Here is a 14,646-nt window from a genome sequence, read left to right as displayed (position 1 = left end):
ACGACAGCTGAGGCCACCATAGATTAGATGACAGGCAGACAATCCCCACCCTTGAGTGAGCTCAGATGAGCCCAGCCCTGATCAGAAGAGCTGCTAGAAAACCTATAGACTTGTGAGAAACAGCAGTTGTTTCAAGACACAATGAGTGTGCAGGGTGATTTTTCACATAGCAAGTTAACTGATACAAATAACAATAATTCCTACATACCCTTGTTTGCTTCTTTTACAATTCATTTTATTCCTGCAACAAATCTGCGGTACTATTACAAACTCAGTTCTTTAATTAAGTTTATTGAATCTGAAATACAAATCTTCAAAATGATATTTCACACATCTTTCGGTATCACAAACATTCTGTGTCATAAGCAGGGAAGATGTTTTCCCCATTTGACAAATTAAAACAAAGTCTCAGAGAATAGCTAAAGGTCACAGTAACAAAAAGTGCTAAAAAATGACTTGAACTGAGCTCTTCTGGCGTAAAGTCTAGCGCTCATTCCACCACGTATTCTACCTCTCGAGTAGAATCAGTCTATAGGAGATTATTTAAAACATAGGAAATACAAGAATACCAAGAGGTATTTCTTTCTTTGTATGTATATTTCTTTCTTTCTGAATAGGTTTTCTTTTAAGAGAAAATGCATCCTGATAGGGATGACTAGAGAGTTACCCTTCCTCTACTTTGCTCAAAATTTATAGAAATAATCTTCTCACACCTAAAGGGATTATCTGTTCCTGTCACACCATTTCTTTTTCCTCCCAGAGAACCATGGTTTTAATAATGAATTGCTGGACCTTCATCAAGTCATTGAATAAATGATATGACAGTGTTCACATGGTTTTTATTCTAGACTTCGATGACCTCTGCTTTGAGAGTAATGGAATAACTGGTGCTAAACTTACCTTCCCATTGTAAATAACCACAAACCTGGACAATATATATGAGGCAACTCTTTCCAGGCAGGAGGAAAGAAGCATCAAAGAACTGAAATCTGTGAGGTAAGGGGGCACGTTAGAAGTGAGCACCATGTTCACTCCTGCCTTCTGCCTACGGGTACTTTCCACACCAACCAATGTGCAAGAGGATGAAGATCTAGAGAAGAGATGTGGCCTGGCCAAGCCGAGGAGGCAGAGATGCGAGTGCAGGCTGCCACTGTGGCTGGACTTTGCCAGGCAAGGTGCCAGAGAGGAGGGAGCTGCACAGAAGTGGAGATGTGGAACTCTGCATGGGCATTCACCTTAGGTTCTTAATTGTACATGGGAGCATGAGACTCCTTGAGGCCCAACAAAGAGTGGGCTTAAGAGCTAAATAGGATTACTGAGGGTTATACATACAGTCTTGGAAGACCCTGTAGTTCTGTTTCAGCCAGAATGGAGAGGCCCATACTAGCATCTTGGGTATTCCAGTGAGAGTCCAGAAAGGCAACACTTTAGGAATAATGATCATGCACTAAAATAAGGACCACACCTTAGGAACAAGAAAAACATCAAAATAGAAAGGAACCAACCCAGCCTAAAATCAACACTGAAAGGATTTAGAGAATCTTTCTACCTACCTAAATCATCTACCTATCAGAACAAAACTCATATCCCTTCAACAAGAAATCATAATTTAAACTCCCAACAAAATAATATTCACAATGTTCACAATACAACATAAAAAATTAGACATGCAAAAAAGCAAGAAAATACGATCCATAATCAAGAGAAAGATATCTCAAGAAGACCCAGAGGTTGGACTTCTCAGAAGAGTACTTTAAAACTATTATGAATATATTTAAGAATAAGTGAAGAGATACACATATTAAGTAAACAGACAGTCTCAGTAGAGAAATGCAACTACCAAAAAGGCAATAAATGGAAATTCTAGAACTTAAAAATAAAAACATCTGAAATTAAAATTCAAATGATGTGTGTTAACAGAAGATAAAATGCTGCAGAAGTAAAAATCAAATGACCTTGAAGACAAATCCACAGAAACTATCCCAACTGACAACAGAGAGGAAGAAAAATTTTGAAGAATAGAGAGCAACACATTGACTTATCAGACAACATCAAATGATTCAACATACATGTGATTAGAGCCTCAAATGAAGAGGAGAAAGAATACAGTAGAAGATAGTGGAAGAAATAATGGCCAAACATTTCCCACATTTTGTAAAAAGTACCAACCTACAGATAAACACACACACGTATCCATAATGGAATACTACTTAACCATAAACAATGACATATTGCCATTTGCAACAACATGGAGCACTTGGAGGTTATTATGCTTAGTAAAGTCAGACAGAAAAAGATAAATACTGTATGTTATTCCTTATATGTGGAATCTAAAAAATATAACAAACTGGTGAATATAACAAAAAAGAAATAGATTCACAGATATAGAGAACAAACTTGTGGTGACCAACAGGGAGAGGGAAGGATGGGGGGATAGGAGATTAAGAGATATAAACTACTATTTATAAAATAGCTCTCCCTGGGACAGTATCCAAAGGCATTCACAATGGTTCAGTGATTGACATACCATCATAGGCTATCCTACAACACAGCCTCTAACAAAACGAGGATGTCCTGAACCCCTGGTAATAGAACTGTTTAACTTTATACCAAGAAGTTTGGGAGAGTACCAAAATCTGCATGTGGCATGTGCCCAGGCCGACTTCAAGGAGTTCATGCTATGGGACCTAAAGTTCTTATGAGATTGTCTAAAAAAAAAACACATCAGCCGGGCCTATGATGGTTTCATGTGTGCTAAATGTGTGTGTGACAGGATCAAGAGCACTTTCTATATTGAGAAGAAAATCATTGTAAAAGTGTTGAAAGAACAAGCACAGAGTCAGAAAGCTAAATAAGGAACTCCTGACAGGACTCAGCGGAAACAAATCTGACTAGCATCCATGAGGACGCAGGTTCGATCCCTGGCCTTGCTTAGTGGATTATGGATCCAGCATTGCCATAAGCTGTGGTGTAGGTTGCAGACGTGGCTCGGATCTGGCATTGCCGTGGTTGTGGCGTAGGCCGGCGGGTACAGCTCCAATTCCACCCCTAGCCTGGAAATCTCCATGTGCCATGAGTGCAGCCCTAAAAAAAAAAAGAAAAGAAAAGAAAAAAGAAAGCTAAATTTTAAAAAATGAAGATTTTTTGAGTAACAAAAAAATCAAAAAGGCTTTAAAAATAAAATATATAAGCTACAAGGATATATTGTACAGCACAGGGCATATAGTCAATATTTAATAATAACTATAAATAGAGTATAATCTTTAAAAATTGTAAATCAGGAGTTCCTGTTGTGGCGCAGCAGAAACGAATCTGACTAGGAACCATGTGGTTGTGGGTTTGATCCCTGGCCTCGCTCAGTGGATTAAGGATCTGGTGTTGTCGTGAGCTGTTGGTGTAGGTTGCAGACACAGCTCAGCTCTGGCGTTGCCTCCCATTAGACCCCTAGCCTGGGAACCTCCATATGCTGCAGGTATGGCCCTAAAAAGACAAAAGACAAAAAAAAAAAATAAAGATAAAAATAAAAATTGTACATCACTATGGTGTACACCTGAAACAGGATATTGTACATCAACTATGCCTCAATTAAAATATGTTTAAGGGGTGGGGGTAAGCAAAATGGATGAAGGTGCTCAAAACGTATAAATTTCCAATTATAAGATAAATTAGTTCTGGGGATGATAACATACAACACGAGGATGATCGTTAGCAACACTGTATTTTATATTTGAAAGTTGTTAAGACAGTAGATCTTAAAAGTTCTCCTCCCAAGAGAAAATATGAGTAACTAAAGGTGGTGACGAATGTTAGATAAACGGACTGCGGTGATCATTTCACAGCATGTACACACATCACAGTCTGTTGTATACCTGAAACTAATACAGTATTATCTGTCAGTTATACCTCAAAAAAAACTTATTTTGATGTGTGAAGTACATCAAAAAAAGAAGTGGGAAGGTATTCCAAATATTAAAAAAAAAAGAAATTCAACCAGAAAAAGATATCTTTACAGTGCCAAAAGGTGGTGGGAAAGTCAATCTTGAAATAATATATACAGCTAAAATACCCTCCAAAAATTAAGGTGGTACCACAACAGACATACAGACCAATGGAACAGAACAGCGAACCCAGAAATAAACCCAGACACCTATGGTCAATTAATCTTCAACAAAGGAGGCAAGAACATAAAATGGGAAAAGGACAGTCTTTTCAGCAAGCATTGCTGGGAAACTTGGACAGCTGCATGCAAAGCAATGAAACTAGAACACACCCTAACACCATGCACAAAAATAAACTCAAAATGGCTGAAAGACTTAAATATAAGACAAGACACCATTAAACTCCTAGAAGAGAACAGAGGCAAAACATTCTCTGACATCGACCTACAAATGTTTTTCTCAGGTCAGTCTCCCAAAGCAACAGAAATAAAAGCAAAAATAAACCAATGGGAACTAATCAAACTGAAAAGCTTTTGCACAGCAAAGGAAACCATAAAAAAACCCAAAAAGACAATTTGCAGAATGGGAGAAAATAGTTTCAAATGATGCAATGGACAAGGGCTTAATCTCTAAAATATACAGACAACTTACACAACTCAACAGCAAATAAGCCAACAACCCAATTGAAAAATGGGCAAAAGACCTGAATAGACATCTCTCCAAGGAAATTACACAAATGGCCAAGAAGCCCATGAAAAAATGCTCAACATCACTGATTATTAGAGAAATGCAAATCAAAACTAGCATGAGATACCACCTCACACCAGCCAGAATGGCCATTATTAATAAGTCTACACATAACAAATGCTGGAGGGGATGTGGAGAAAAGGGAACCCTCCTGCACTGTTGGTGGGAAGCTGGTACAACCACTATGGAGATCAGTATGGAGGTACCTTAGAAAACTATACACAGAACTACCATGTGACCAGCAAACCCACTCTTGGCATGTATCTGTACAAAACTTTCCTTAAAAAAGACACATGCACCCGCATGTTCATGGAAGCACTATTCACAATAGCCAAAACATGGAAACAACCCAAATGTCCATTGACAGATAATTGGATTAGGAAGATATGGTATATATACACAATGGAATACTACTCAGCCATTAAAAAAGAACAAAATAATGCCATTTGCAGCAACATGGATGGAACTAGAGACTCTCATCCTGAGTGAAATGAGTCAGAAAGACAAAGACAAATACCATATGATAGCACTTATATCTGGAATCTAATATACAGCACAAGTGAACCTTTCCACAGAAAAGAAAATCATGGACATGGAGAATAGACTTGTGGTTGCCAAGGGGGAGGGAGTGGGATGGATTGGGAGCTTTGGGTTAATAGATGCAGACTATTGCCTTTGAAATTGATTAGCAATGAGATCCTGCTGTGTAGCACTGGGAACTATGTCTAGTCCCTTATGATGGAGCATGATAATGTGAGAAAAAGAAGGTATACATGTATGTGTAACTGGGTCACCATGACTTACAGTAGAAAGAAAAATAATAATCTATTGGGGAAATTTTTTAAAATGCTAAAAAAAAAAGAAGAAGAAGAAGAAGAATGGTCCCATAATCTTAAAAAGAAAAACGAAAGTGAAATACACATTGTCAAGTACATGAAAACTAAGAGAAGTCATCACCAGCAAACCTCTGCAAGAAATGCTAGACAGAATTCTTCAGGCTGAACATAAATGTAATCAGATGAAAATTCAGATCTGGAGGAAGTAAAGCATCAGAAAGGTAGATATGTTGTATATTAAAAGGCTATCATTTTTCATTTTATTAAACACACTAAAAGATAAATGACTCTTTAAAAAATTATTTTTGCCACATAATTTTTGTAGATAGAAAATATATGACAATAACACAAAGTGCAAGGATATAAGCATTTCAGGCTTTCATTTCTGGTGCCTAACTTTTACTTTAATTAAATGCCTTCTTATCATGCCTAATGTTTGCAATAGTAGCCAACCAGAGGAACAACAGAAATAAGAGACATGGTCTTTGACATCAAGGAGCATACAAGGAATTGAGAAAGCAAAATACACCACAGTGACATACTTTGGCAATAATTACAAAGCAGTGACTTGAAGATACCAACACAGATGAAATGCCTGTTTTCCTAGGAGCCATAGCACAAAAGAGTTCTGGAATGCGCTCTTAGCCCATTGGGAGACATTTTGGGAAATAAGATCAGGAAAACCATGTTTTCCCTCTTCGTTGGACAGTATTTGTGAGCTGGAATTTCAGTCCTACCAGCCCTCAGTGGGCACCTCTGTACAATGAAACTGCACAACCACAGGGGCTCTGATCTGACTCCAGAGGGAATTAGGAAAGCTTTCTAGCATCCTGAGCCCTGCTTCATGAATGTGGACTGGACTATCCTCACATAAGAAAGAAAGAAAGAAAGTTCTGCATTAATTTGCAGAAAGAGCTTCAAAGGTTCTCAGTCAAGCCTGGCATGTTTTTGGATGTTTGCATCCAGCTTGATTAAACTTTGCTTTGTCTTTCTGTCTCAAACAGTCTTATGAGAAAGTCTTATATTTCACCTTTAAATTTCACCTTTTTAGGAGAAATTGTGGAGGCAAGTTACTCAAATGAAAGAGAAACTACAAAAGTGTATACTTGTTGATTAATATTGAATTTAAATAGCCCAAAGAATATTTTACCAGGCAATGACTCTCAGGAATGATCTTTAAAGCAGTCTTTTGGCCCCCTTTCCTATTGCACATACTCATGTATACACACAGACAGAGTCCATCTGTGCTGGTACAAATATTAACTTCAAATGTGGCAGCATGATTTTTCTCTTAATGAGGTAAGTCATCAACTGCCAGATTGGGAGTTAACAGCCCCTGCCATTTAGAATTATTATTAGTATTTTTAAAGAGTGTAGAAATTTTAATTTTTAAACTAAGAGGAGATGTTATTGTTTGTGTCTTAAAGAAAATAGGAGTCCCCTAGTGGCCTAGTGGTTAAGGATTTGGCCTTATCACCATGGTGGTGTGGGTTTGATCCCCGGCCTGGGAACTTCTGCATGTCGTGGGTGTGGCCAAAAGAAAATAAACAAAAAATTTAAATCGTTATTCTCACTGTGCCCTCAAAATTCGTAAGTTCGTTAGTTATAAAATTATTTATGTTCACTGGAGGGTTGTGTTTCCAAGACACACAAAAAAGTAAGAAAACTTTAAAATTTGCATGCCACCCACCTACAAATAAACAATGCTGGAGTTCCCGTCATGGCAGAGCAGAAACGAATCCGACTAGGAACCATGAGGTTGCAAGTTCCATCCCTGACCTCACTCAGTGGGTTAAGGATGCGGCATTGCCATGAGCTGTGGTGTAGGTCACAGATGAGGATTGGGATCTGGTGTTACTGTGGCTGTGGCATAGGCCAGTAGCTGTAGCTCCCATTAGACCCGTAGCCTGGGAACCTCCATATGCCACGGGTGCAGCCCTAAAAAGCAAAATAAAATAAAATAATAAAATAAAATAAAATAAAATAAAATAAAATAAAATAAAATAAAATAATAAAATAAAATAAAGCAATCCTAACACTTTTGTTTTCCCTCCAGTCTATCTTTTCTGCATGAAGGGTACATCCAGACAATAACAAAAAGGTTGTTTTTAATAACTTTTAGATTGAATGAATTTCTTTCATGTAACCTATTGTTAAAGATCTTTCAAACACTTTCAGATATCTGCCATGATTATTTATCTGTCATTGTGGTAGCCAGCCTCCAAGGTGACACCCAGTGATTATGGCCTCCTGGTATTCACGACCCAGTGCAGTGTCACTCCACATTGAGTAGAGGTGAATTGTGTCACCAGATATGGTACTTCAGAAGTAATTGCTTGACTTTCAAGACCATGTCATAAAAGGTGTGGCAAGTTTCACTTTTTTGGGTTACTCAGTACAGGAGAAGCCAGTTGACATATGAGGACCCCAAGATCTCCGTAGAGAGACCCACGTGGTAGAGAATAGAGGTCTCCTACCAATAATCAGGTATTTGTCAGGTATTTGAGGTTGGCACCATGGACTTAGATCCTCCCATTCAGTCAAGTTCTCAGATGACTGCCGCCCTGCCCCACACCTTGACCGTGAGAGAGTCTGACACAGAACCGCCAAGCTAGCCTGCTCCTGGGTCCCTGACCCTCAGAAATTGTGTGAGTTAATGAATATTTACTGTTTTGTATATCTAAAGTTTGGAATAACTTATTAAACACATAAATAATAACGATTTCAGTACCCGAAGTGGGGCATTACCATAAGAAAAATCCTAAAATGGGGTGGGGATGCCTTTCTGACAGGTAAGATAGAAAAGCAAAAGCATAAGGTGCATTGAAGAAACTTAGCAGAAGCCTGGTGACCTTCAGAGATGCGATCAGAAAGGACTTAGGGGAAAATTTGGAAAATATTTTTGAGAACTAGAAGACAAGAGATTCTCGTTAGATATGGCAGAAAATTTAGCAACACTATCACATGCAAAAACATGGGACGAAAAAAGAAAATGTATCTAATGAACAAAATGGTCTAACAAAGGAGATTTCCAGGCAGAATACTGAAAGTGGTGCTTGGTCTCTTCTTATGGCAAAATGTGAGAGGAGGAGAGATAAGCTGAAGGAAGAACTATTAAATAAAAAGGAGTCAAGGCTTTCTGCTTCTGAAGTTTGCCAGATGGCAGAAAATGCTAAAATTGTACAATAGCTTCCAGGCAAAGTGAAACTTTTGAGAGCCCTGGGAAAGGGGGGTTGTACTTTGCATATGGGAGGGATATAATCATTGGACTATAGTAACCAGCTTCCTCAATGATCCCCAATAATTCCTGGTTTTCCTGTCCCAATTGAAGTCCCTATCGTAATCAATAGGACAGATCTGTGCAACACATAGGGATAGGGATACAGTAGGATAGTTACACAGGTAGTTGCAGAAGTCCCAGTTGTAGAAGTCCCACACCCTGGACAGAGAGGGCAACCTAGGGAAATTTGGGCGACCACTGTAAGTTAAGAAAGCCATCAGAATGTCGTGGAATGAAGCCACCTTGCTCAACTCTAAACCCATAAGTAAAAGCACGAGGTAGGCCTCAGGTCATTAAGGGAAAGAGAAGACGAGGCCTGCATTCAAGTTCAGCAAGATAATGATCCTTAGGACCAAGGACAGGAGTGGAAGGGAAAGATGACATTCCAAAGCAGGAGGCCCTCGTGATGCAGAAACCTGAGATGACTCAACATATGCCAGCGTCCGTTACCACCCTTATGCTGATCTGAATAAGCCACATGACAGTCCTAGTTTGACCTCATAGGGTCAAATACTCTCTTACCGGATACGAAGGAGGAGCTAATGATGGAAGCCTGACATCTACTCAAAGAACGAGGAAGAAGGAGGCCTTTTCCCCCTCCCCCCTTTCCTTGGGTTATACAAATATAGCCCACCTAATGCTTAGAGCAGAGCCCTCTCGCCTGCCCACTTGTATCCCTCACAAGTGTCCTATCTTAATATATCTATTTCTTGCCTATCACTTTGCTTCTCACTGAACTTCTGCACTGAGGCAACAAAGAACCTGAGCCTCAGTGAGTCCAGATACCAGGTGAGCAATTCTAATTTAAAAAACCATGGGTTCAAGTCCCAGTCTCGGTTTAGGCTGGGTTTGAGTCGGAGGTGTTTCGGTTTTAATAGGATATTAGAAAATAGCAGAACGTGACTTTATAAAAGACACTGCAGCTGCTACTTTGTTTTCTCCTGATCGCTCACTGGAGAAGCCAGCGACCATCTCGGGAGAGGCCATCCCCAGTGCCATGGAGAGGTCCACACGGGGAGGAACGGAGACCTCAGCCAACAACCAGCACTAACTCAGCAAGCACACATGTGAGCCAACTTGGAGGCAGAACCTCCGGCCCCAGGCAAGCATTCAGATGACCACAGCCCTGGCCAACAAATTGACTGAAACCTCATGATATATCCTGGGGCAGAACCATCCAGCTGAGATGTTCCTGGGGTCTTTGCCCAGAGAGATTGTATGAGATAATAAATTTTTTTTTTTTTTTTGGTCTTTTTGCTATTTCTTTGGGCCGCTCCCACGGCATATGGAGGTTCCCAGGCTAGGGGTCTAATTGGAGCTGTAGCCACTGGCCTACGCCAGAGCCACAGCAACACGGGATCCAATCCGTGTCTGCAACCTACACCACAGCTCACGGCAACGCCAGATCGTTAACCCACTGAGCAAGGGCAGGGACCGAACCCGCAACCTCATGGTTCCTAGTCGGATTCATTAACCACTGCGCCACGATGGGAACTCCGAGATAATAAATATTTATTGTTTTAAGCCACAAAGTTTGGGGGTAACTGGTTGTGTACACATAGATAAATAATTGAGCTGTATTTCATCATATGGATATACCATAATTCGGTGTTGAACATTCAGATTTCTTCCAATTTTTCATCATGACAAACACTACCACTTTAAAGAACCTGATAAATAATAAATAGTCTGAATCTCGAGTATGTCTCTAGACTAAATTCTTAGAAGCGAAATGACTAGATATGAGCAATGTAAGTTCACAACTGCATTATACAAGAGTATGTGTTTTACTGCAGACTCAGCTATGCTTTTAAAAACCACAAGACAAGGATACTCACTATCACTGTTCTTATTTAATACCATTCTGGAATAAACACACTGAGAAAAGAAAACGAAATTATAAGCATAAAAGATAAAAGAGGAAAAACTTTAACCGCCACTATTTCCATTTGATATGATGAATATTTGGAAAACACAATAGAAACTACCAAAAAGCTATTATAAATGATAAGAGAATCCGGTAATGCAACAAGACCCTACACACATTTAAGACACTTTGAACAGAGTTCTGACCACGTGGGTTTCTAGGCAGTGGCAGCGGGAAAAATAGAGCCGCTTCTTGACCATATCCTACTGAATTCATCTCATTCAACAAGCAAGCTCCACAAATACATACACTAATGTTAGCTGTCTTACTCTTTAATACTCCATGTATACCTCTCAAATGTGCACATAAGCATTTTTGGGGAGCGGGCAGGGCAGCCTGCAGCATATGGAGTTCCTGGGCCAGGGATCAGATCCACGCCTGGGTTTCCACCTAGGCTGCGGCAACTTAACCCACTGATCCTTAATGCATGGTGACAGTGTTTTGAACCTGCATCCCAGCACTCCAGAGATGCATCAGATCCTGAAGCACCACAGCGGGAACACAGCACATGCACTTATAATCCGTATATCAGGAGAAGGAGTTGTTCCCAGTTGTGAAACTCCAACTTGCAAGAGGCGAAAAAAGGAGCCCTTGGTGGTGGAAGCAGTTTGTCCACCTGAACAGCTTCATTCTTTACCTCAGTCCCTGAGATTCTCCTGCTCCTTCAGATCACCTTCTCTGAGACCCACCACCAGGTTTCAGTGTGGAGCATCTTGCTGAGTCCCTCTCGCACTCCTGGCAGGCTCCTTGCTCTGAGAGTGTCTATGTTCCCGTCCCTAAGGGTATGTTCAAGTGCAGAAGCCTCACCAGACTGATGCTGCAAACTCTCCCCATAGTTCCAGGGCTCAGGAACAGGGGGCTCTTGACTCTGAACCACAAACTCTTCTGCCCTTGCGAGTCACCCTTCTTTCCCAGATCAACGAGCAAGGGACAGAGTCAATCGGGACGCATCACCTCGGTTCACTGCCTGGCACAACCCAAAGAAGACATCAGAGGTTATCCCTTTGGGATAGACATGAGGAAGGGAATAGAGCCAGAGAAAGGGCTCAACGTCTGAACGGCAAATCTCTGGAGCAGCAAGGACTCAGGGTGACGGTGCTTGCCACTTGAGGTTTCACTCCAGGCTGAGAGCCCTGGCAGGAATGTTTTAGACACATGCGGCCTTCCTGCCATGTCTGGCAAATATTCCTAAGGCTGAAGTGCATCAAAACACGGGAGTATGTTGGGGATGCATCCCTGCAGTCTTCTCAGGCATCAGAGAGCTGAGTACACCAGCCACTAACTGGTACCTCCAGATCCCCACAAAGTAGACATGGGGCATGAGCAAGGAGAGTGGTCTGTGAGTGGTATTTCAGTACACACACACACACACACACACACACACACACACACACACACACACACAGTAGGTGGCTCTCCAAAGGCCAGGAGACAAGATGCCAGAAACCAATGGGTGTGCTGTTTCCAAAGTGAACCACAGGGTTCAGACCCCCCAATTTCAGCAAGTAACGATGGAGCCTCTGAGAATCTCATCCTTAGCATGGACAACTTGCCGTGGCTGAAGCACATGCCATGTTTGCTCACATTAATCTGCAACCGAGACCAATAGAGAACAGAGCAACTGATTTCTAAATGCTTAGAAAGAGAGAAAATGGGTGAAAGTCATTCACTGTCTAGGAAGTTATTAAAATACCACATCCTGGAATCTCCAGAATGTGATTTTCCATCAGGTTTCACACCACCTTCGGGCTTCTCCATTTACCCCAACAGGTGTACTGAGGAATTCACAAAACAGATGTGCTATGAATTTCATTTGAAATGAATATAGAGCAGATCACATTTGGTGAGTCAGAGTGAGGCAATCTGAAATAAAATAAAAATTGAATGTGGCGAACTAAAAAAAAATAGTGAAACTCATAGCTCTCCAGACAAAATTAGCATGTTAAATGGATAAGAGAGCGAAAGAGTGCATCACTCTCCTTTTTGAAAATCAGAGGTGTTTGTAATTCTTTGGTGTGGGGTTTTAATTTCAATGCATATTGAATTTCATTTTATCTATTTATTTTATTTTGACGATTTTTATTTTTTCCATTATAGCTGGTTTACAGTGTTCTGTCAATTTTCTACTGTACAGCAAGGTGACATACATATATACATTCCTTTTCTCACATTATCACACTCCCTCATAAGTGACTAGATATAGTTCCCAGTGCTACACAGCAGGAGCTCATTGCTTATCCATTCCCAATGATGCATATTGAATTTCAAAACACATTCTCGGTCCACCATCCAGTTTGGTTCGGCCTCTCCTGTGTGGTTGGCACTAAGCTCAGCACTGTGATACAGAGGAGAGTCATACACACCTGCCCAGAGAAGGATGGAGAAGACAGCATTCTTGCAATTTGGAGACAAACAGAAATAATGCACCAAGCCTGGGTAGCAAACACCTTGGAGAGCTAACTAAGGTCCTGGGCATGGCCCCGAGAACTCCCCAAATAATGCCAGGCTACAAATGGCTTTTTAAGCCACATTACATGTTGATTTTACAACACAAAATATGCATCTGGGCACAGCAGATTTACTTCCCTAATTATATTTGCTTGTGCTAATATTAACATTAGCCTGTATTCCCTGGTCACCTTCAGAGGAAGACGTGCTTTAGAAGCACGTCTCACAACAAGATAAAGAAGGATTGAGGAGTTCCTGTTGTGGCTCAGCAGTAACGAACCTGACTAGCATCCATGAGGACGTGGGTTCGATCCCTCGCCTCGCTCAGTGCATTAAGGATCTGGCTTGTCCTGAGCTGCAGTATAAGTTACAGACGAGGCTCAGATCGGGCATTGCTGTGGTTGTGGCATGGGCCAGCAGCAGCAACTCCAATGTGACCTCTAGCCTGGGAACATCTATATGCCACAGGTGCAGCCCGAAAAGCCAAAAAAAAAAAAAAAGGATTGAAGATGCTCCAGCCAAGAAACGTGGCTCGTGTCACACCCTCTGTCCTTTCCTCTCCACATCTTTTTTTTTAATTCTTTTCTTTCTTTCCTTTTTTTTTTTTTTTTGAGAAATTATCTATGACTCCTTTGGAATATGAAAACATGTTTATTGTAATCTTTAGAAAATCATGAGAGGAGAAAGAAGCCACTTTTTAATTTCTTAAGCCCCTACTAAAGGCTAGATAGTGTACTAAATGTTTTACATAAGTTATCCCTTTTAATCCTCCCTAAAGTCCGGGAAAGAAGGCATGGTTATCATCAGTTTGGAGACGAGAAAGCAAGCACAAAAGCATTTCCATAAGCAATAAAAGACTGAGCCTGAGTTTGGTCCACCAACATTAAGGCCTCTTTCTTTACGCTACCCAGTACACGCTAACCTTCAATATCCCAGTCGGCCAACAGCCCGATGGAACTGGCCAAGGAGAAGACTAAGTCTGCAGAAAAGGCTCTTAAACATGTACTTTTTTAGATGTTCAATTATACTCACAAGAGAAATGCAAATTAAAACTTCACCCATCAAGGGTGCTGCCGCTGTGACACAGTAGGTTAGGGATCCGGCTTGGCTCTGTGCAGACGCCGGTTCCATCCCTGGCCCCATGGAGTGGGTTAGGATCTGGTATTGCAACAGTTGTGGTGTAGGTCATAGTTCCAGCTCAGATTTGATCCCTGGCCCGGGAACTTCCATATGTAGCAGATGGAGCCAAAAAAGGAAGAGGGAAAAAAACGTCACTCATCAAAATAGCAAAGCTGAAGAACCCTTGGTACCACTCTGTGCTGGCGAGGGTGGGGAAAACAGGCTTTCTGGTACCTTGCTGGGGAAAGTAAAGATGGATGTAACCACTCCAGAGGGCCCTTTGGTAATTCCCATCCAAATTACTCCCTGTGACTTCTGACCTCAGGTGCCCTTGCAATTGTGAGAAATGAA

The 14,646-nt window shown here is 40.9% G+C and overlaps 1 long non-coding RNA gene and 1 pseudogene across 1 annotated transcript in view; both read left to right on the top strand.

Annotated features, from left to right (window-relative positions):
* LOC146401035 (uncharacterized) overlaps nucleotides 1-14,646 on the top strand; it is a 271,100-nt gene that overhangs the window by 149,370 nt on the left and 107,084 nt on the right. The gene's annotated exons all lie outside the window — the stretch shown is intronic.
* On the top strand, nucleotides 2,507-2,855 carry LOC100514117 (large ribosomal subunit protein eL34 pseudogene; annotated as a pseudogene).

Source organism: Sus scrofa, chromosome 8 (genome assembly GCF_054392235.1).
Source record: "Sus scrofa isolate SSC_HxYL_T2T_F1_AM1 chromosome 8, Sscrofa_HxYL_maternal_Yorkshire_Landrace_v2.0, whole genome shotgun sequence".
Lineage (NCBI taxonomy): Eukaryota > Metazoa > Chordata > Mammalia > Artiodactyla > Suidae > Sus > Sus scrofa.
This window is presented reverse-complemented; position numbering and strand designations above follow the sequence as displayed.